Genomic DNA, 24,077 nt, shown 5'->3' on the forward strand with positions numbered 1-24,077 from the left:
AAAATTAGCCAGGTGTGGTGGTGGGTGCCTGTAATCCCAGCCACTCAGAAGGCTGAGGTACAGAATCGCTTCAACCTGGGAGACAGAGGTTGCGGTGAGCCAAGATCACGCCACTGCACTCCATCCTAGACAATAGTGAGACTTTGTCTCAAAAACAACAACAACAAAAAAACCCCAGCAGGGTGTTGTTGTCTCTACTGCTACTCTACTAAAGATAGCTGGACTCTGTTATATTTGCCAGTCAAAGCAGGTTTATGGTCCTCAAACAGGACCGTCTGTTTTAGTAAATTCCCCATCCCCATCTGGGCCTCAGTAAACTGACCTGGCAAGGTCTGCTTGATTGTTATGTTTTTTAAGGTGCAGTCTATTTGCCCACTCTACTGTTGATGGACATTTTGGTTGTTTACAGTTTGGGGCTATCACAAATGAAGCTGTCATGAGTATTCTTTTTTTTAAAATTTTTTATCGCATTTTAGGTTTTGGGGTACATGGGAAGAACATGTTAGATTGTTGCATAGGTGCACACATGGCAGCGTGATTTGCTGCCTTCCTCCCCATCACCTATATCCGGCAGTTCTCCTTGTGCGTGTCTTTCAGTGGACATAAGCAGTCATTTGCAACAATCAAAAAAGTCCATCATAAATCAAAGAAAATATGGAAATGCAAAGTCCATTTTACCTTTAAATATGATGTAAAAAATGATACCACATTCCATCTGTGATACAGTTTTGTAAACACAAAAACATGAGAAGATATTCTCAAGGGACAACTGAGATCTCGTGAAAGAATACCTGAGAAATTTACAGTGAATCCATGGCCGGGATTTTACATCTGGGGAAATAACTGATTGCCGTGAAGGAGCTGGAAGCCCTGATAAAGTGCTCTGGCTGACCTGCATCAGTTAGGACAGACAGGAAGTGAAACAAACTCACCGTGTCTCTGTCTGCAAGGTGGGAGGGTAGTTGGTAGAGGGCAGAATTCAAAGACCTCTAAGGAGGACCCTGGCTGAAGAGAAAGGAGGAGGAGTTACTGGCAGCTGAAGGCTATGGAAATGTTGAAACAATCCATGTCAGTTTATTTTATGATCATTCCTCAGAGTTTCCATCTCACGTTGGGTTTTTCTGGGGCAGATTAAGAAGGGGAATCAATTAATGTGAATCTCATGTTACTGCAAACAGTTGGAGGTCTTAATTGGGCCAGGAGTGAGCAGGTGGTCCTTCCCCAGCCAGCTATCCTTTCACCTGTTAGTCAAATGAGGAGAGGGCCTCTATCGCTCATTAGCAACCATTTGTCACCTCGCGCAGAGCTTTGAAAGGATTTCTTTGAACTTTGTTTGGGATTGATTTTCTGCATATGCTGAGCTGTTACTGACAAACTCTGGGCAACTGCTCCTCTGTAACAAATGCATTAAAAGAAGGGGTGAGTGGATTGTTATAGCCTCCAAATTGCAGAGCCTGGAAGGGTGGAAGGGTGAGATTCTTTCCCCACCCCCAATTCACCTCACAAACCCTTCACTTAATGTCATTGCATTATAATGAATAGCAAGAACTTTATTTTTCTTAAGGGAACTGTCTTAAACTTTTGATTTTTTAACTGCCTCTGGCTCCAGACTAAAATTGATTCACAATGATGTTTAACTATGAATGGACTTTGTACCTTGACCTTGGCTTTTACTTTACAAGGAACATTCAGGCCTTTGCATTTTCAGGGGCTGGTTTGGAGCACGGCCCAGATGGTCCTAGAAACCTTCTAGCCTCTTTCTTCCATTCTGATCTCTCTTCAGGGTAAGGGGCTGGGACTGGCTTGCTTAATGTGTTATGTATCTAGAGTATGCCCCACAGTGCCTAGCACAGAGATGATGCTCCATAAATATCTCTTGAATTAATTAGTCAATTCAAAAAAAAAGTATCGTGTTTGCCTTATGGTTTAAGGATAAAGGCATATGGAAACTTGCCACAGCCAAGGAGAATAGCTGTTGTTCATTATCTATTGCTTAATAATTCCAAAAAGTTATTGAGAGGAGCCAGTTTTATTTATGTGCTTAGCTATGTGTTAGTTTTACTGAGTATAAGTGGAAAACATATTCATTGTGAAAATTTTAGAAAGCATACATCTTTACAAACTTATAGTATCCCCTCCCACAGAGCAGGGTCATATTTTAAAAAAGCATGGGTGGTCCAATCAGAAGCAACCATCTTACCCCCATTTCTATCAAAGATAGACATTGAAGAACTTATAACATGAGAGCTCTCATTTTATTTTACTTTTTTCTCACTGTGTTACCCAGGCTGGAGTACAGTGGTGTGATCTTAGCTCACTGCAGCTTCTGCCTCCCAGGTTCAAGCTATTCTCCTGCCTCAGCCTCCCGAGTAACTGGGACTACATGTACCCACCACCATGCCCAGCTAGTTTTTGTATTTTTAATTGAGACAGGGTTTCGCCATGTTGCCCAGGCTGGTCTCGAACTCCTGACCTCAAGCGATCTGCCCGCTTCGGCCTCCCAAAGTGTTTGGATTATAGGCATGAGCCACTGTGCCAGGTTGAGAAGTCTTATGTAAATCCCTTGTTCTCTTTCTTCTTCTCTAGAATGAGAAAATTTCCAGGGACTTTTTCTTTCTCTCTTCTCTTTCTTCTTTCTCTCTCCCTCCACTCCCCTCCCCTCCCCTGCCCTCCCCTTCTCCCATTCTCTCCCCTTCCTTTCCCTTTCTCTCCCCTCCTCTCCTCTTCTCCTCCCCTTGCCTTCCCTTCCCTTCCTCTCTCAGTCTCTCTCTCCCCAACAGAACCCCCATCCCTGCACCTCCACCCTCCTTCCCAGTCTTCCTGCTTCTGCTACCATGAAAGGATAATTCCCCTGCTGTGACTCCCAGTACATTTTCTAGAGAGAACCTGCCTGAATAGCTTAAGTCCTTTGTCAGGGAGCAAGGACAGATGAAGGGACAGAGTTCCCTTGCCACACACACACCCCACAGATTAATAATTATTATCTCATCTCATGTAAAAAGTAAAAACCAAAAATTAAAAGCACCTGTAATCTCACCATACAGACATAAGCATGTTTACACTTTTTTGTGACTACATTATAAAATGCAATTTTGTATCTTACTTTCTAACTTAGGATTTTGAGTATTTTCCCATTGAATTAAATGTTATCCAAGAACATGACTTAAAAGGGTTGCCAATAGGCGATCTTATGGGAACCACATTGTTTTCAACAAGTCCTATTGTTGGGCATCTGGGTTGATGTGGCATTTTTATATTTTTCTTCAATTCCATGCTAGAGGGAGGGCATTAACTCTAAGCAGTAGACTTTGCCAGAAGACAGGAACCAGTGTGATGAAAAGGGGGCACTTTCATTATGGATGTAGGTCTCAACATTTACTATATGCATTTTCCTCTTGCTGGTTTGGTCTCCTGGGGGTCAGAAACTGAAGCTGTAATCAGTGGAAGCCAAGAGTGTGGGCTGCCAACTCCATTCACATTAGGAAGTTCCCAAGTCTCCTGGGCTGCGTCTTTCTTGAGGACCTGACAGATCCAGGCATAGTGCAAATTAAATAGGATGAGCCAAGCCAACTCTTCCTATCTTTTGCATTTCTGCACAAAGTTCTGCAGCAGCAAAGGGATTTTTACCACTGACCTCTAGTAAAAATAGTAAAAGCACATGTGTGTTAATGGACCTGGAAACCCCTCAACTGCTAGAATCAAGGTCCGAGGAACTGGGGGCAGCAGTGGCGTTTTGTAGTCTGTTTTATGAGTTTGGTTCACTCTACTAGAGTTTTACACTGTGTTCCTTCAGAACTGTGGAATGCCCATAAACTCTAAAAATGGCACTGAACTTTGGGACTTGATCCAACCTCTGGTCGCTAAAGAAAGAAAATAAATAAATAAATAAATAAAAAGAGAAGCTAGTCAGAAGACAAGTTTCATCTCAGCATTTGATGCTCTTTCTGTGTATAACTCCAGGATGATTTCTGCCTGAGCGTATTCATAGGGGAGATGAACAGTGGTCTTGGGGGGGCATCTGCCATGTGCTGTTTATGTCCCACTGCTGAGTAATCACTTGCTGGTTGACACAGCCTTTTAGTAGGTGGAGTTTTGGGGATCCAACACACATCCATATGGAAAGTCAGGCTTGTCTATGAGAGGCCTTTGGTGTTGGTCATTGGCCAAGATCATGTTTCTAGATCACCAGTGAGCACTGGTGAGGCTTTTTGGTGTGTTATCTTTTACTCTGGTTAATATTATGCCATTTGGTTAGGTAAAGGAGGTAGTCAGTTCCATGATTTACTTCCAAAGGTGGCCATTCTGGCATTACATGAAAATAAACAATAAAGATCAAAACTGTGACCAAAACCGGGATGGCAACATTAACAAGTAGTCACGTTGGGTTGTGTATGAGACAGGTGTGAATGGGACGCTAGTGTCTAATGACTATCTCTTTGAATATGTGTTATAATCTCTTGACACTAAACAAGGACAAACTCAAAGATTGTGTTAATTGGGAGTGACAGGCTGCATCCAGCCCATACTCATGTTTTGTTGAGGTTGACAAAAGTCGATTAAGCCAGGTAACTTGTACTAAGAATCAGGCATGCCTTTTGACACTGACCTATCCTTTTCTACAAATATTAGCTCTTTAATGAGGTCATGCTGGTATCCATTTTTAATGTATAAAAATTCATAAATACCTGACCTTTTAGCTGCTGAGGAGGACTTCATAATCTTGTCATCATCTGCCTAGATCCCTGTTTTCCATGTTTTCTTCATATCTCCTTTTCTTTCTGCGCCTTTTTCTTCCTTATTCTTTTAATTTAAATATTCAAAAATACCAGGATCCATCTTCCTGTTAGAATTGCATGTCATTCTATTGTTTCAAAAGCCACTCTATTGAAAAGCTGCTGGGGAAGGAGGGGAGTTAGAGCCTTTGTATCTCTGTATTAGTAAACTCTATTCTGTCTTTAGTGTGATGGCAACTTGGGAGCTTTGTAGAAACCATCAGGTCTTCTCTTTCCAGAACGCTCACCCAAGGAAAATCAACACAAAAAAGCTTTGTCAAGTCTATCTTCGATACATTTCTAAAGATTTTGTCTCATGTGGTGTTTTGGCAGGTCTTTCAACCGTTTGCATGGAAGCAAATGCTAGAAACAACCACCTCTGTTACCAGATCTTAGATGCAAAGTATCTGTATCTAGTTTGCTAGGTATGATTCTAGTACATCCATGGTATTAGAAAACAGTAGTTCCATTTCAAAATTCTTGTCATTATCTGGAAATTTCTTCATTTCTTTTTTTTTTTGATACTTCTCTTTGGTCTTGTAAATTGTGATGTCACTATTGGAATTAAACCCTGAAAACCTGGATTCAGTGAAACATTACCAAAGAGTTTAAAAACTTAGATTTTCCCATCTGTCCTTTGGTTATGATATTTGAACACGCAGCACCAGGCACTGGCAAAACTATAAGTTAAAAATGATCGAAAACTATGCTATCAGGAGATCATAGAAGAGAAGGAATTAAGGAGATATAGCAGGTACGTTCACAAGGTAACTTGGACAGAGAGGGAGGAAACTGGGGTAAAATTAATAATGGTTTAAAGTGTTGATTATTCTGAGATTATTTCTAAGTAATAAACAGGACAGTCTTAAAGAACCAGTGGATTTGCTCTGTAGCAACAGAAGAGCAGACCAAATGATGGGTGGTGAGGATAAGGCGGGGGCAGGGGTTCTAGAAGAGAACCCTAAATCATTGAATAAACTGTCTCTGTTAAGGAGCTTCCTTAAACTGAGAAGTTTTAATAGTCAATGCCCCGAGGCTCAAAGTCTTTGAAATAACTCAGAAAGAGTAATTAGAGCCTTGCTATAGGACTACCCCAGGGGCCTATGCTTTGGGACCACTTTGTAACTGAGGCTGCCCTGTCACAAAGTGCTTCAAGTAATTGTCAGAAACAAATCCTCCTTAGGCATACTTTTTCCTTGTCCGATGGTTTTCATCTGATGAAATCTGGGAACCTGAAAAGAGTGAGGAACAAGGGGAGCTTTGAGCCATGGAATCTGCTGCAGGGTCTGATTGGAAGTGGGCTAGATCACAACATGTACAGTGAAGGCTCCAGAACAGACTCACAAGAAAGTGGAGCGATACATTGAGAGGTCTCAGTACTGAGCCATTGTTACTGGACATGTCTGATTCCAGGTCCCATTCGTAGAAACTTTGGAAGATGGGTTATCATGGCGCCTGGAAAGTCTGGCAGTGAGAAATGAGTGAACGTTCCAGATAGAAAGGCAAACATCATCCTCAGCACATTCTGGAAACCTCCCTGGTCTGTCTCCTGCCTGTCTTTTCGTCTCACCTCTTGCTACCCTCCCTTCATTCATTCTAGTTTAGTCGTCATGAAAAATCATGAACAGGCCAAGCTGGTTTCCGCCTTGGAAAATTGGGGCTTACTGTATTAGAGGTCCCATTTCCTGCATCTGACTCTTCTTCCTCCTTCAGGTTTCATCTTCAATTGCATCTCCTAAGATGGTGCTCTTCTAATAAACCTAACTAAATTACCCTATTGTTACCTCAGTCATGTAAAGTATCTGAAATTAGCTTATAAAGTTGCCTGTTTATTTTTGTCTTGCTTCTGGAACATCAATTCCTTGAGAGCAAGGAGGACACCTGTTCTGGTCAGCACAGCCTTCTTGGTGCATAGAACAGGGCCTGGCACATAGTAGCTGCTGAGTAAATATTTCTTGCATGGATAAATGAGTAAGTAGACAAATGGGAGAACCAAGATGGGAACTGAGAGGTAGGTGAAAAGATAGGAAGCTTTGGGGTATCAGGACTTGACGTAGTCAGAAAAGAACTAAGCAAGAAAACAGCTAATAGGACCGAGTAAAACATCTAGCTGAGCTTAGCGGCAAATGCTGACTTGAAGAAACACTACTGACCTAGGTGTCCTTAAGTTCCTTCTAATTAGAGGTTAGTTTGGACCTATAGGCGGGAGTATGGCTGAGCCTGCAGTGGGGTTAAGTCATTTTTAGAAACCAATGAATGGGTTGACTTAGAAACACAGGTGGATATGATACACAAAATCTATACCCAGAATGGCAAACCTCTCGCACACACTACCGATAGGTAACAGAATCTTTACTGCTCAGCCCAGTTTTAGCAATCACCAACCACTAGAATGCAAACTGCGACAGGGCAGGGCTTTTTTTTTTTTTTTTTTTAACTGTGTTATCCCCTGCATCTAAAACAGTGCTTTTATTTGTAAGTATGCATAAATATTTGTTGAATTAAATATTTGATGATGGGCTCAAACAGATTCTACCTATAAGATGTATCTCATTTGCCATCCCTGACCTAAAGCAAAAAGATAAGGAATTAAATTGGGAATTGTTATCACAAAAGAGAACAACAAATCTGGGAGTCCTAAGAAGTGTTTCCATGCTGAGGACTGGCAGCTGCCTTGCCATCACCCTAAAGTGCAAAGCCTGAGGCAGTTCCTTCAATTTGCTGTACATTTGGGGCTGCTCGGCTCAAGTCCAAGATGCATTACCCTTGCTCCAGATTATACTACTTAGCAAAAAACACTATAGCATTATATGGGATAATCATCTTATGCTGTGAGTACATCAACTCAATATGTATTTACTGCTTGCTACATACCCATACTATCCTTCATGATGGGGTTGTAAGCCTGAAATTCTGCTTCCAAATAGGAAGCTTTCTCCAGCACTCATTTCTCAAAAGGTGACTGTTCAAAGAGTAGTTTCTCCAGCAGTGATTTTATGTATTAACATACTGTTTATCCATCTATGGGACAAAGCTGGGATTGCACATGAGTTTCATATAAAAGAGAAATATCTCTCTTTACTCATTCACTTATATGTTACCACTGTGAACAAAGCTGAGTTCTTTTCATGGAGATTACATGTTAATAAAGAAAATAAGGTGATGGGGAGGAAGGCAGCACATCACACTGCCATGTGTGTCCCTATGCAACAATCTTGCATGTTCCTCATTTGTACCCCAAAACCTAAAATGCAATAAAAATTGGAAAAAAAGATAGATCAAAATGCAGAGGTATAATCTCAGATAATGACAAATTTTTTCTCTCACTAGAGTAGTGGAGACTGAAGCATGTTTAGAATGGGTTTGAGAAAGAATATTAGAAACTACAAATGGAATTACAAGACAGTTTTTAAAAATACATTTTGTTTTAAAATAAGCCAAGAAAATTGGTTGTAGGTGTAAGAGTATTGGAGTCAAGGGTTTGATTAAGACGAGAGCTATTTTCAGAGACAATGAAAATGATCCACTGTATGGGAAAACATTGAGAGAGGGGACAGTTGCAGTAGCAGTGTGGGGGAGGAGGCACCCCTTCCTCTGCAGGCATGTGGCTCTTCCTCTGAGGAAAGGGAAGACCCCCCTGTTCAGGAAGAAGGAAGACACGCTTACTCTAGTTCCCATCCATTTCCTCATGTCAGTCGGGTTTTCAGCCACACTGGGGAAACCTAGACAGTGCAGTAACTGGCTGATGACTGAGCCCTGGGATGCCAAAAGAAATTAGGCAAAATGTCTGCCCTCAAAAACATCCCAGTCTGGTAGACCTCTGAACAAACGTATCCCTTATTCTCACATTCACAAGGGGCTTCCCTTGGAGAATGACTTGATCGCTTAATCAATTTGGTGGAATCATTTTGAATCCACATTTTAAATATTTCTTTCTTTCGCACCATTCTTGAATATGTTGCCTTGAATTCACAAACTCCAATTAAGTATGCTTGGCTAATAACTTCACCATGAAAATATCTCAAACTATTAAAGTATTGAATAAAGTATTCTGCTTTTGACACTCTCCACAAACCTCAGAGGATTTGAAAAACTTGAAGTATGCAGAGGAAAATCAGACTAAATGCTCACATATATTTTATTAGAAACACTTTTTTAAAAACATGAAGACAAGGCAAAAAAAAAAAGACCAAATTCAATTTTTGAGCCTGGCACTTCAACTTCTCTACACTTTATTCTAAATAGGAAAAATAAAATCAGCTTTGTTCCTTAGCATATGCTTTTGACATTTTTTTCCTTGAAGTCTGTGAATTATTAATAAACTAATTTCTCTTTATAGTTCAGTCTTTGGAGATTTAAAGTGCTCACTCAAATGTATGGGGAAGAGCTAGAGCTTCAGTTCCAATCAGTTCCAATCCTCTCTGGAGATGCTGGCCTTGAGGTATCTCTGAGTCTTTGATATCAATCTTTGATTCGACTGGGAATTTCTGATCATTTCTAGAACTAGTTTGTGAATACCACCTAATGCCCTGTTTAAGTTGAGCCATTTCTTCTAGCTGATTTTATGCTCTCACACTGCTTCTGAGATATTTTATGTGTTTATATAGCATATATATGTATATGTGTGTGTATATATATATATATATATATATAGTTGATGAATTATTTCATGGTGAGTTGAACTAGAAGGCGGGGCTTTTGATAACAGAAGATGTCCAGTAAATTGACAGCTTTATAATAAACCATGTTGGATCTAAGTACCACCAAGAGTACTTCCTCCCTGCTCAGTAGAGCTTAGAGGAAAGACTCTTGTCCTTATAGAGAAAAGAAGTTAGGTCAGACACAAGTTAGGCCAGACACCTGCAATTCCAGCACTTTGGGAGGCTGAGGTGGGGTGGATCATGAGGTCAGGAGTTCAAGACCAGCCTGACCAACATGGTGAAACCCTGTCTCTACTAAAAATACAAAATACTTAGCCAAGTGTGGTGGTGCACACCTGTAATCCCAGCTACTCAGGAGGCTGAGGCAGGAGAATTGCTTGAACCCAGGAGGTGGAGGTTGCAGTGAGCTGAGATCGCGCCACTGCACTGTAGTCTGGGCTACAGAGCAAGACTCTGTCTCCAAAAAGAAAAGAAGTTTGCAAAATAAACCAGAGCTGCCCAACGGAAAAACACATGAGCTCTGGATTAAGTTTTTCCCTCCACTCTGCACCAATGGCTGTGTTAAAAGGTGGATCCTGGTGATCAATGGTCAGAGGTGAGGGAGAGGGGATTTCTCCAACAGCTGGGAGTTTGAATAATTGAGCTGAAGTCACTTCCAACATTATAATTCTATTGCCTCCTGTAGTCTCAATACATGAGAATTACCATTCCTTGTTTTGTTTTGTTTTGTAGACAGAAACTGAGACACCGAGTTTAATTGGCTTGCCTGATACCCTGCAAGGGATTGAGCATGCTTTCTCACTTGTTGGATAGATCTTAGGGGGATTCAGATTCTGGGTGAGGTCTTCTGCCTCTGATCTCTGGTCTATTTTTTTTATTGATCCAAAAGTGAAAAAAGAATTCCAGCAAACACAGGCTAAGCCGTATGTACCAGTTCCCTGCTCCTCTCTTCCTTGACATTCTCAGGGGATGCAGCTTCGACACTGAACTGGCCCCTGCCTTTACTTTCCCTCTACCTCCTCCCTCAATGACCTGCTGCATTTCCAGAATATAATGATTGGGTGAGAGTCACCAGGCAACCATGTTGAAAGGATTTCTTGGCAGGAGCACTGCAGATGAGATTCTCCACCTTAAAGACCTCTTCCCTGGAGTTACTAGCCCATGCAGATAGTAAACTTGCCTCTCTCCTGAGGAGGTCTGGATCAGAACCACAGAGGGAAGGGGGAAGTGGAGAGGGAAAGCAGAGACAAAAGGAAAGCTTTTCCTTTAAAAAAAAAATTTAAAGCCAGTTCTATTCTTAGACTTTATTTACTTTTTTGTTTGGCTTCAGGGGTTAAAGGGCTCACAGTAATGGAAACTGGAGGCCATCGATTTATTGCACTTCCTCTGGACTTTCTGGGCGGACTTGTTTGGTGGTAAGCATGAGCTTCCTCAGCCTTTCTCACCCAAGACCTTAACGTTGATCCAGCTGTAGGAACTCTGCACTTGAGAACCTGGGAAAACCAGACAGTCTCAGGCTCCAGGGATTGTGCAGATGAAAATGCATTGGCTTTTAGCAACATCTGCTCCTTTCTTTAAGGACTCAGAAAGCATTAGAATGAAAGGACTCATTTGTCAAACAAAAGTGTTTCATATTTTGTGAAATGTTCGGTCATTTCCATTTTTATTTAAAAGGACTGTATTTTTTCCTACTTCCCTCAATCATACTCCTGTCCTTCTTCTATAGACATATCTCCCTGCCCCTCCATTATTCAGACTGTAAAAATGGATTGGTGGAGTCTGTAACATCTCTTTGTAGAGATAGATTTGATATCCTTTGGATCTTATGGTGTGTGTGTGTGTGTGTGTGTGTGTGTGTGTGTGTGTGTGTGTGAAGGAACAAGAGTATCTTAAAGGTGTCATAGTACGTCTCTAATATGTACTATATCAGAGACAGGGTTCTTCAGAGACGTGGAACCAGGAATGGCTCTCACAGTCGTGGGGAGTGGCACATATGGAGGCTGCCGGCAGCCTGGCAAGCTGGAAACTTAGGCAGGATTTAATGCTGCAGCTTGAGGCAGAATATTCTCTTCTCTGGGAGACCTTAGTTTTTGCTTCTTAAGGCCTCCAGCTGATTGAATGAGGCCCACTGATCCCATCACTGGTACCTTCCCTCATTAAAGCCGAATGGCTATTGATGTTAACAACATGACAACAGAAACACCTAGCTTAGTGTTTGACTAGGTAAGTGGGTACTATAGCCAAGTAGGTACTACCTAGCCAAGCTGACACATAAAATTAGCTGTCACATGCACCACCCTCCCCTACCGTTTGTATGTCCTGACACTCTCCAATTTATGTACCGGTCATGTGACTCCAGTCGCCACCCTAGTCTGAGTTGGCATTATCTCTCCTGGTCCAATGCAATCGTTTTCTAATATTTCTCCTTGACTATGCTTTTGCTTCTGATTAAACTGTTCACCACTCTGCAACCAGAATGAATTTTTTCAAGATGTGGGCCTAGTTCTGTACTTCCTTGGTTAAAATCACTCAGATGAATTTGTCTGGATCCAAGATCAGTCATAACTACTTAACACCGCCTACAAGGGCCGGCTGGGTCTGTTCTTGCCCACTTGTGCAGCATTCCAGCCACACTAATCCTGAAAGCGTGTTCTCGTGTTTTATCGTGTTCCCTTCTGCCACAGGGTCTTTGCAAGGGCTATTTCTTCTGCCTGAAAGGTGGTTCCCTCCCTCTGTGTGCCTGGGTAACTCCTACCCCTCCTTGCCATAATAGGTCAGATTTATTCCCTTAGGAGTGCCTTTCTCAACCACCCTGACCAGAGCAAATTCTCCAATGATACATGTACACAGCCCACACCTCTCCTTTGGAGGACACATTGCACTGGACAGTTTGCATTTATTTGTGTAATTATTCACATATGTCTGTGTTCCTCACATGAAGATAGCAGCGATAACTTTCTGGTTTACCACCAAAATATCTAATGTCCCACATGGTGCTGATAACCTGGTGCATGATAGCATACTCTCTATATAGGGTCCTCGATAGATAATATCAACTGACCACACAAATGAATCACTGGAGTTAGGGTGCAAGTCATGACTAATCTCCTCCTCCTGTCCCTTCCCTGGGGCACCTACCTCATTCTGCTCCTCCCACCTCTTGAACACAATGACAGTTTCCTGTAACTTACAACTTTGCATCACAGTCAGACACTGAGATCAGGAGTTTTGAAAGCAGCCAGGAGATCTTCTGTGTTGACTGCATCTCCACTCATTTGGCCTGCTCTAATGAGCTTGTGTAGCACCTGGAGGAGGCATAACCCACTCCACATACCTAGCGTCTTTAGTCCATCATACAGGGTCATAGTTTTGAGGACATCCCAAGATTTTAAAATCAGACTATTTCATCTAAAACTATAAATGTATGACTTATCCAAAAAAAGACCTGTTATTCCATGTAGCAAAAATCATCTTGAGTTGAGTAGCAGCTGTCCACATAAGAAGGGATGGGTGACCCGTAGATCAGCACATTCCCATAGGTCAGTTATTCGATGGGCCCCCTCAGCCCTGAGAACAGCAGAGTTGAGGTTCCTGATGTAACTGCCAGTAAGCTACCAACAGACATACTTGTTCCTCTCTTTCTTCTCCTCTTCTGTCCAATAAACTCTAAGGAACATGTTCTGGGGGGAAAACCATGCAATAGTTTAAAAACGGTGAAAGAGCAATCTGATAGCTCAAACCTCTGGTCATGTCTATCGACACCCTCTTCTAGAGACTGTAGCTGACCAAAGCAATGCCAGCAGCCTGGGACCCACTTAAGCTCCTTGATTTGGGTGGACCAAGGATGAAGCCAAGCTATGAATGTACAGTCAATTTCTCTACAAAAGCTGAAACTATTGCTGTATTCATTCACCGGTCGCTTTTGTCTGTAGAGTGGAAGTGAACGTACTTAGCAGACCTAACAGCCAAAAGGGCACAGTCTGAAGGCCGTGCACACGAATCTTTTATGGCCTGACTTCTCCCGGGAACTTAAGTAAATTCCCTGAGCTGGTGACCTTCCACTGGACACAATACAAAGGGTCATTATTTGCTTGTTTCTCATGCTTGAAGGGGGAAAAAAAAAGAAGGAAGTCCAGATGAAAGTTAAAAATAGGGCATGTGAATTTAGTGCAAGTTTCTCTGGGATTGTAAGTCTGGTGAAGAGAAAAAAAGAAGGAAGAAAAAATAGACACCACATTAAATGAGCTTCCAGGAAGAATGTTATTTGCTCACAAATATTTATCCAGAGAACTCCTCAGACTAATTCCTCATTAACAAGAGTGTCCTGGAATGCAGGTGGAATTTATCAGAGCAGCCTCAAAGGAAACTTGAGAGCTGAACTCAGAAAAATCCCCAGCTTAGAGACATTTTTCCTGCTCTGTGTATCTTTCCCAATTGATCTTCTCCTTGTTACTGAGTATCTTTTTAATAATACCTAGAATAAGGCCGGGCGCGGTGGCTCAAGCCTGTAATCCCAGCATTTTGGGAGGCCGAGGCGGGTGGATCACGAGGTCAAGAGATCGAGACCATCCTGGTCAACATGGTGAAACCCCGTCTCTACTAAAAATACAAAAAATTAGCTGGGCATGGTGGCGCATGCCTGTAATCCCAGCTACTCAGGAGGCTGAGGCAGGAGAATTGCCTGAACCCAGGAGGCGGTGGGTGCGGTGAGCCGAGATTGCACCATTGCACTCCAGCCTGGGTAACAAGAGTGTAACTCCGTCTCAAATAAATAAATAAATAATAATACCTAGAACACACATACACAGACACACACACACACACACACACACACTCACACACCGTACACATACCTGGCTTTCTGGAAGTTAGAATTTTGTTTTGGGTCATATGGTTGAGACAGAAAAGAATAAGCATGCAGTTTCCAAATCCCATGTATCCATAATAAGAGGGGCCCCTCTTCTTTGCAGCTATGATTCACTTATAATAAACAGAGTGTTTTCTATAATTTTGTCTGTGGGGAGGGTTAAATCTAAACTTGCAACCATGTCTCAGAAGCATTATTCCAATCAGAGAATTATGTCACAGGTGGAGACATGTCCCTGGGAAAGAAAGCATCTGTTCCATGCAAATGTCATCAGTAATAAAGAACGATGGGGAAGCCATGTGATCCAGGAATTGGATCGTGTCCATCTCGGGTCTGCTTTTCAGTTGTAAAAACAGTAAGTTACCCTCCATTATTCTTATGCCCTGGGTGAAAACCTTTTTTAGCTTTACCAGGTTCCAGAAAGAGGCATCAGCACTTGGCAAAGTCTTTAGAAAATGATTGTTTCTGAATTCTGCTACAAACTCCAAATGCCACTTCCTGGTTCAGAAGCAAGAAGCTTGGGGGAAAGTCAGTTTGAGCTCGTAAAAACAGTCAAAGGGCATACTGGTCATCAAACAGCTCTGAGCAAACTGCATTTGCAAATGAATCTGAAACATGTGGATTCAATTTTCCTTGAAATGCCCAGAGGTTAAAAAATTAAAGGGAAAAGTTTGGCAGAAAGAGTCTGGGTTTTGGCTATGGACATAAGTTTCTGAAAAATAAATTGATTGTTTTGCCAGAGAACAAGTATTACCTGGTTCCCCTTCTCAATCACATCTCTAACTTAATTACCAATGGCCCCATTTCTCATTGTGCCTGCAACGTGGACAAAAGAGTTGAGTCCATTCGGTAAGAAAGCAAATTTTCTTCATTCCCAGTGTGTTCTTGTGTGTGGCCAACCCAGAATTTCGGTACTGTCATGGGTTTCAACTCCAGTAACATCGTGGCAAGAAAACCATCTGCTAGCAAAATTGTTTCTCCTCTGCCCATTGCATCCCATCTGCCTTCACTCATCAAGTTTTGTCCCTCTTTTTCCTTTTGCCAATTCACCAAAATAATACCTTTATTATGACCAAATAAACATAGTCAAATATGGAAGTGCTTTAGAACAAATCCAAATTGTTTTAAAAGATCACGAAAATAGAGTGGGTGGGGGGAACACTGCATCCGTGAAAAAGCAGTGATTAGCCTTAAAACAACGTGAGGCCAACGGCACAGAGTCCCATTTATGAGATGATGTGTGTTGCCCGTAAGTGGCTGTTCCTGGTCTCTGAGGTAGCAAAGTTGTCACATGGTTCTGTTGTTGCCATGGCAATAATCTGTAATTGTGCAGAAAATCCACAGAACTCGTGAGCAACTCCTTAGTGGATTGGGCTGAAAGAAAATCAAACCCGTGAAAGCCCTGAATTGATGTGGTTATAAAAGTGTATTGGCTAAGCTGGCTTTCCTTCCTCTGACCCCCATCTAACTATGGTGAACGCCCTCGTGTATGTATATTTTTCTCACTTCTGTGTTCATAACCGGTGAAAGGTATAAATCCTACTCAGCTCGGGAAAAGCCTCAGCTCACTCCTTAAAATTCTGAACACACAGTCTCTAATCTATAGGGTGGGAATTGTGGCTTTTTTGGCTGCTGGAATTTCCTGACCCCAGCCTGATCTGAACCTCTAGGTGAAACAACATTTTAAATACATTAGGGTCTCCCCAAGCCCAGGTGAGTGTTTAACCCCCAGCAGCGGCACCAAGAATATGCTGGGCAGGCGAGTGAAGCTCTGAGGGTGTGTTGCCCCTGGGTAGCTTGGCAACACAGCATACACACATGTACAACACACCCATCTGAAGGCATGCCAGTACTCCCTGCCTTTAAGCTAGCTAATACAAACCATGCCCAAAATACAGCCAGGAAACGGAGGGTAAGTGGCATTTCCTCCCTCCTGCGGGGAAATGCTGCATGACATGCATAGATGCTGCATGACATTTATGCATGTATCAGCAGTCAACCCCAAATAGTTGAGGGCATGAATGAGAGCGGGGGCCCCTGACAGAAAACTGAGCAGGAAGAGAAGCCAGACAAATCACTGTCATGGTCCAAAGTACAGTGAGAATCCCATGGGAATGCAGCTTCCAAGCAGATCCCATGAGAACATCTGGGATGAAGACACTCACGCCAGGCCCTAAACCCAGACTCATTAGTAAGAGTGCTTCATTTCTTCCCATTTTAAAATTTATCTTCTCACATACCACAAGTAAGATTTTCTTTCCTTCCACACATTTTCTTACTGGGAATAGGAAAAGGATGGTGGAGAATGGACATTAAGCTGTACATTGGGGCGCTTTCTCCTATATACCTTCTCAGTTGGGGTTACTCAACTACACGCAATAGAGACTCACTCTGGGCCGGGCGCGGTGGCTCACGCCTGTAATCCCAGCACTTTGGGAGGCCGAGGCGGGTGGATCACGAGGTCAAGAGATCGAGACCATCCTGGTCAACATGCTGAAACCCCATCTCTACTAAAAATACAAAAAGTTAGCTGGGCACGGTGGTGCGTGCTGTAATCCCAGCTACTCGGGAGGCTGAGGCAGGAGAATTGCCTGAACCCAGGAGGCGGAGGCTGCAGTGAGCCGAGATTGCGCCATTGCACTCCAGCCTGGGTAACAAGAGCGAAACTCCATCTCAAAAAAAAAAAGAAACTCACTCTGCCTAATTTAAGCAAAGAGGAAGGTGACAGAGGAGAGTGAAGGGCTTGCAGATATGGGAAAGTATTGAGAATTAGGATAAGAAATGGAGAGGAATCCAACAACTTAGGGGTTTAGATAGTAAGAGAGAGAAAATAAATTAATAATCTGATCATAGTTTCCTACTAGAAACTTGAGCTTCAACTATTTTTCTTTTCTGACATCTTTCTCGAGAGTCAAAGTTTTTGAAGAAAAAAAATCCAGATGGCCGAATTTGGATCACAACTCCAATTCTTTCTTGGTGGGGGTGGGGGCGTGTGGGAGGAAAAAACGGAGAGTATAACCCTTAACTAAGAGTCTCATCCAGATTTCACAGAGTGAGAGAGAGAATTTTTCAAAACAAAAATTAAGATGCATTTATGCAAGGGGATTGTGTACCATGATGGATGGTTGCAGTGTTGGCATGAGAAGAGAAAACCCAACAATAAATCTTGGAGGGAAAGTTGCACGGTGGAAATGCCAATCATTCAACTCACGTTAGCATGCCTGTGCACAGATTTGCTAAGCAAAACTGGAGCAGAGATGTAGATGGAGAGTGAGTGAGAGAGTTAGTCTAGAAAACATTTTGTTTGGCATCCTCTTCCTGAAAGAATTGAGAGGAAAGACAACAACCTGATTTGACACCAGCTATGCTAATGGGGCAGACTTCCTGCTAGTCAAAGCTCCCTGTTAATGTCCACTTCTCAGCATGTCTGATTATGGGTTGAAGTTGACCGATCAGCAAACTACTCAATTATAAGCCCATCTTCTCCCTGTGGTGCCACTAATTAAAATAGGAACCATGTTGCCGCTCACATACTCCATGGAGATCTACCTTCCAAAAGCTGAATTAGTCACAACAATTAGCCGTTGTCAGTGGAATTCAGCCTCCTTTTTCCTTTCCCCAACCTTACTCCAGTCTGGTGTGAATTCATCACTGAAAAACCTTCCCTTGGGATTAGTGATCTCCCTGATACCCTTCATGTGAGATAGCAGCACATGTGGTGGGAGATTTGAAACATAACCCCAAAATGCAGCTATGTGGAAATCTCAATGTTCTGGAATGTCCTGATCTTTTGTCCTGTTAATCATCATTTTTTTCCCCCCTGAAATCACATCTCGAAGGGTATTCCTACATGCACTTAATTTTTAAGAAGAGAGGGAGGAAAAAAAACCCCACATGGATCAGTACCCTTCCAGTTGCAGGAGAGCTGTTCTGCAGACAGCGGGGACAAACTGTAATCTTTTTTCTTTTTCTTTTTCTGTCTTGATAAACATAATGGGCCACTTTGGTAATTTCAGCTGTAAATGCACTTCTCTATAACAGGACGATATTTCCCAGTGCAGAAGAGGAGAGAGAAAACATGTTGAGAATCACTGTGATGACAGGATAGAGGCATGGGGCTTGCTGCATAGCCACAGAGCACATCCCAAACTCACTTGAATGTCATTCCCATGGCTTCCTGACCAGAGAGAGGAACTTTTGTAAACTGTTCAAGGTCCAGTTCAAATCTCCATTAGTATTGAAATCAATATCCCTGGCTGGAAACAAGATGACATTTCTGGCTTCCTTCCAAAGGGACTGCCAATTAGCCTCCAGCGGAAAGCTCCCTGCCCACATTTCTCTTAATGCCCCTTCTTCCTTGAAAAGAGGCAACTCTAGATGCTCTTGCCTTTTTATATAAACTTTTCCATTCAGCATTTGATGGCTCCAATGTTTTCTTCCCCACATGAAATGAAGCAGAAATTTCTCCATCAAAATATTTTCTTCTCAAAACAGCTGTGCACACTTAAAAGTTTCTAAGAAAATCACTTTGCACACAGTTGTAGAGGAGCAGACCAACCTCAGTCATTGCACAAATTTGGTATTGTTAAGCCAGAATAGAACATAGCTACATAAATGTTCCATGTATCACAGTAGTTAAGTGCCTCAGCACTTCAGTTTCAAATCTGAAATCACTAGTTAATATTTTGCATTTGGAACAGAACTTCTCAGCACGTGGCCAAGCAAAGCAACATAGGTAAGAGGGAAGGGATTTCTGGAGCTCTGGGCCTCTTGTGTCATGCTTTCAGAGCTCCTGCACTGGGCTCCTGACAATCTGTTTGCCTCCATCTCAGCAGACCTCTCTGTCCCTCTGTTCCCACCACTTGTCTTCGTTAGGGTCATGCCTTCAGTTCCGCTTTTTTTTACCTCGGGCAGGCTGTCCAAGATGGGATATGGGAAAGAGCTGCAGGTGACTCAGAAAGTCCCACTTATTTATCAAGGTTCTTTACCCAGCATGGCTTCAGCCAAAATTAAAAGGTACCTGTTGCATGACAAAATGGAGTAGAACATACACACGCACATGCACACGCACACACACAAACACACACACACACAAGCTACACTGTTACATGCAGACACATGCTGTCAGGAAGCACTCAGTGACTATCTACTTATTAACGCTTGATGGGACGTCTTAGAAATGAAGATTATTTTGTTCATCCCACATGTTATAGATTGATCTAGGATGGGTTGACAAATTGACATAATCAAACAAAGCTCAGGTCAGTTGAGAGATGGAAAGACGAAGTCTGCTGCTGGGCAGTTTCCTCTACTAGAGTCCCTTTCTGACGGCCCACACTCCAAGCAGGGAACTAGACCTAGGCTAGGCTAATGAGGATGCTGGAAGGCAGGGAAGAGTGATATTATGGAGATGGTGGGTGGGTGGAGAGCAGGAAATGGCATGGCCGGCTCTTACACAGGCTCATGTTGCTCGCTGTCATATACAATAAATCTGCTCCACAGATTAAGAGCAATTAAATAAAATAGAGAGGATACAAATGTGGAAAAAAAGCTATTGTAATTGGATATTCCAGAACTTCAGACTCGGGCACAATGTTTTTATAATAGTGTATATAAGAGTCTTCTCTTCAATAGCCTAACAAGGATTAAGTAATTGAACAACATTATTTCAAAATATTTTCTGGGTTGGATCTTATGTTCCAGCATCTCGAATACACACAGTTCCAGTTATGAGAATCTGTCATGTTAGGACAACGAGATCCAGCCTGCAGAACATCTGGCTTCAACCAATGTTCTCAATCTTTTGTTTTTATAAGCAATAAATGTAGAGGTCCAGATTTGTGTGCTTGGGTGATTTGATTCACTGAATGCACACAAAATTTTGGTCACTTGTTATGACTAGTGGTCAAAGGTACCTGACTTCAATCCTTAATTGTTAAAATGATTTTGTTCTTTTCATTTAGTTATCTAAGTTTTATTTTAGGGCCCCAGTGTCTACATAATATGCTGTCATAGATCATGATTTAGTCATTTACAAAAATCCTTATTGAGAACCAACCATGAGGCAAGCTCGCTGCTCTCACAAGCTTACAGGCCAGCCAGGGAAACAGACATGAGACAAATCAATACCTAAATGGTTGCTTGATTACAAGTGTGAAGAGTGCTTCAGAGTAGAAGAATGAGGTGCCATGGGGGAGACGCTCGACTGGTCTGAAAGTCAAGTAAGTCGTCTCTGAAAAAAAGCAGCATTTAAAGCGTTTAAACCAATGGCTAACTTGGTCAAGTGACAAAAGAGGTGGAAGGAAAGAAGTGTATTCCAGAGAGCGGGGCCAGCATGTGCGAAGCCTAGAGGCAGAACGGAAGAGATGTATTAAGATTTGTGGAACTGGAGAAAGGCCAATATAGCAGGATTGTGGGGCGCTTTGGAGAGATTGGCAGATGAGAGTGAGGATGCAGGCAGAGTCCATGCTGAGGGTGTAGGTAGTAGGAGACCTAAACGTTGTTCTCAGAGGTGCAATAAAGAGCAACTTGTTGATTAAGCGCTCAGAAAATATTTATAGAATGTATAATCACTCCTTGCAGTTTATTCTCGCTACTGGAAAAAGAGAAAAAGAAACACTGTCCAGGGTTTGTTCTGCTCATGGTGAGTTGGCACAAAGGACAATGCATTTCTTTCATCAACAGTTTCCAAATTTCAGTCATTTTGATCCTAATGATTTTTGCCACATTTTTCTAACACCCATATCCTAATGATTCTTTAAACAAAATCATCTTCTTTCTCATGCATATTTACTTATAAGAGGAACTTTAAATCACTGCTATAAAAGGAAAGTCAGTATTACATGCCATCAATAGAAGGTAACCACAGAAATAAATGGAATGGTGAAAAAGGCAATGTTATCACAAACTCGGTCACTGTTTGTCTACTAGAGCTCTCAGCCTGTGGCCTCCTCTCTATTATATAAAAAGAGAGATTAACAAAAGGTAAAATTGGGGAGATATACTAATGCCAAACCAAGACCTTTGTTTTTTTTTCTGACTCCACCAACTGGTTTCAAAGAGAATTAAAAAGAAAACAATGTTCTCACTGTGCAATACAACGTAACTGATGACAAGTCAGTGTGCCACATTAGAACATTCATAAACCACTGGTGGCATGTGGCCCACACTTTGGGAAACAGAAGTATTTCCTAGATAGTAAATGTAAGCCCAAAGCATGTAGTCTTAATTCACGGAACAAAGGAAGGCCAGCCTTCGCCATGGCGGTGAATGTGTACCTCACTTTTTGGAAATGAAGTAGACATTTGATAAACTAGATAACTTTTCCCGTAAACAATATTATGGACAAAAATCTCAGCACTGCTTTATCTGGATCAGGATTTGGCCCAGGTCAAGCCTGAGAATAAGCTGACAATCCAGACAGAGCAGCCTCAGAATGAATCCCGTCGTAGAGCCAGGCAGACGGAGGACTGATGTCACAGAGTCTAGGGTGGATAGGATTATGGGGACCACTCTTAGAGGTCAACAGGAGTCTGACAGCAGCCACAAGAGGCCTGTAACCAGTATGCGATAGATGAGCTCTTATGATTGTTGATGCCATGTTATCATTGTAAACATAGTTGCCAACTTGTCATTGGCATCAACAGAATCAAGTTGTTGGCAGCAGGAACTGGGATTCAAAGCCTCAATTCCCATCCTGGAAAGGGCTTGTGAAAGTCAAGGAAGACCCAGGTCCCATAGGCAATGGCTTATGAGGCTGCTACTCAGACAGATACTGAGGCACTAGGGGAATGAAAAGACTCAGTCATTGAATCTGCAGGCATTTATCCACCAGGAATAAAGCAGGAGTTCTATACAGCCCTTGAAACAAAGACTCTCAATACAGAGGAGAGTCTGGCTGGGCATTGGTTTCTAGAAGCCCAGTGTAACTGGTTTAGACCCTGAATCTGCAATGAACCTGCAGCATTGGTATCACCTGGGAACGTATTAGAGCATCTGTTCCCTGGCCCCATCACATGCCACTGCACCAGAAATTCTGGAGTGGGGTCCAGGAATCTGTGTTTTAATAAGCCTTCCAGATGATTCTGTGCATGCTAAAATTTGAGAGCTACTAATCCAGAGGAAGGGATGAGAGCAAGTGTGTAGACTTAGGGAAGGACAGGGCTGCTTCCTTGGCAGGAAAGGAACATGCAGGTGTCCCCTGTGTTCAGGATGCCAGTCAAGACATTGTCCAGTTCCTGTACTGATTTCTCTTTTCTGGGTAGTGGCTTCTCACATTTTAGCAGTTACTGTGTCTGCCCTGCTCCTGTCTGTATATACACAGATAAATATAGTTGCAACATGTAGTTTATAGGACTTTCTCAGTAATTACTTTTAGTTTTTAATCTTTTTTTTTTAAGTAGGTACTTTTGAAAGAATTTAAATACGTTTCCTAATTTATCTGCTCTAGTGTTTAATTTATGAACATCTTTTAAGTTTTTGTTTTGTTTTAAAGCAAGAGCTTCTCTTTATGGCCCCAAGCCTAATGAGAAACTCAATGCTTGTCCATTGTTGGAGAGGATAGCTGCCTGCTGCCTCTCCCTCCCCATCCATAATACAGATGTGGATCTTGGTAAAGGGAGGCAGCAGGAAGAAGTAGCATTATGACCCCAAGTTGACTACTAGCAATAGCTGAAGTTACTTGCTTCCTTGCTCCCATCTAGCAAGGGAGGAAAACAAATGTCTCTTCGAACCAGTCTTACTGGACCAACATGGGTCATATACTCTCCCTTAGAATGATAACATGCATTGATTGGCTAATTTACAGAAGTCTGGGATTTTGAACCAATCACGGACATCTGATTACGATGGTCAGTTAGCCAAATCAGGGACTTCTTCCGGAACCTGGTGTCAGCTCCTCCCAGGTTTTTTTGGCTGAGTTTGAGAGAAAGATGAATGCCCAGAAACAAAGAAAAAGAGGACCAAATCGTTACACTCCGGTTTTCTACTGTGCTAAGTATTTTTCGTTCATTTTCATATTTGATCTTTACAACCAGCCTAGAAGCTTGCTCTTTTTACTCATGAGGAAGATGAAATTCAGAGAGGTCAAATAACTGACTTGCTCTATATCACCAGGAAGGTTGACAGAACCAGCGTGCAGATTCAGGTCCAGGAGACCCCAGAGGTCTGTGCTCATCACCTCTGTATTGCTTGGTTAGCTGCTCTATTTGGAGGGGAACTTACATGTTAGCTTCACTTACAGGGTGTTCAGGGATCCTGGCACTAGCTTAGTGAGGTGGACTCATTTTTACCCCATGCTGAGGAATAATGGGAAAACTCTGGAAAGAACTTGAGCTCAGCTCTCAGGTTTCCACAGTTATTTGTCTGTTGTTACCAAACACTAAAGACTTGAAAAATTCACTGTGGTCATATAGGCAGGAAAAATGACCTCATGCTTGCAACCACAAATCCAAAATGCTCTGGAATCTGTAAGACGAACTGCATTTTAATTAGAAAAGAGAAAGAGCGATGAAGACGTTTCTTAGATATTTTTGCAAACCCTCCCTTGCCTTGCCTTCAGGCCAAGATGTGACAAGTACCGTAAATCTGATAACAAACACACACTTCTGAAGTCATTGTTAGCTTTCCTAAAAAGAAAAAAAGAATCACGTTAGTTTTCTGTTACCAATAAGAGTTCAAGAATGCAGTCTTAAAATAAAGCACATGACAGCACAGGAGTATCCTCCCTTACATTTTAGAAAGTAAAAGCAGAGCTCTCAACCCATTTTCCTCTCTGCT

At 42.2% G+C, this 24,077-nt stretch overlaps 1 long non-coding RNA gene across 1 annotated transcript in view; it reads left to right on the forward strand.

Annotated features, from left to right (window-relative positions):
* LOC144581541 (uncharacterized) overlaps nt 1-17,139 on the forward strand; it is a 163,054-nt gene extending 145,915 nt beyond the window's left edge. Inside the window, exon 3 of the long non-coding RNA XR_013532431.1 lies at nt 14,522-17,139. This is a non-coding gene — a long non-coding RNA (uncharacterized LOC144581541). The remainder of the gene's footprint in view (nt 1-14,521) is intronic.
* Nucleotides 17,140-24,077: the final 6,938 nt, after the last annotated feature.

This window comes from Callithrix jacchus, chromosome 2, assembly GCF_049354715.1.
Source record: "Callithrix jacchus isolate 240 chromosome 2, calJac240_pri, whole genome shotgun sequence".
Taxonomy (NCBI): Eukaryota; Metazoa; Chordata; class Mammalia; order Primates; family Cebidae; genus Callithrix; species Callithrix jacchus.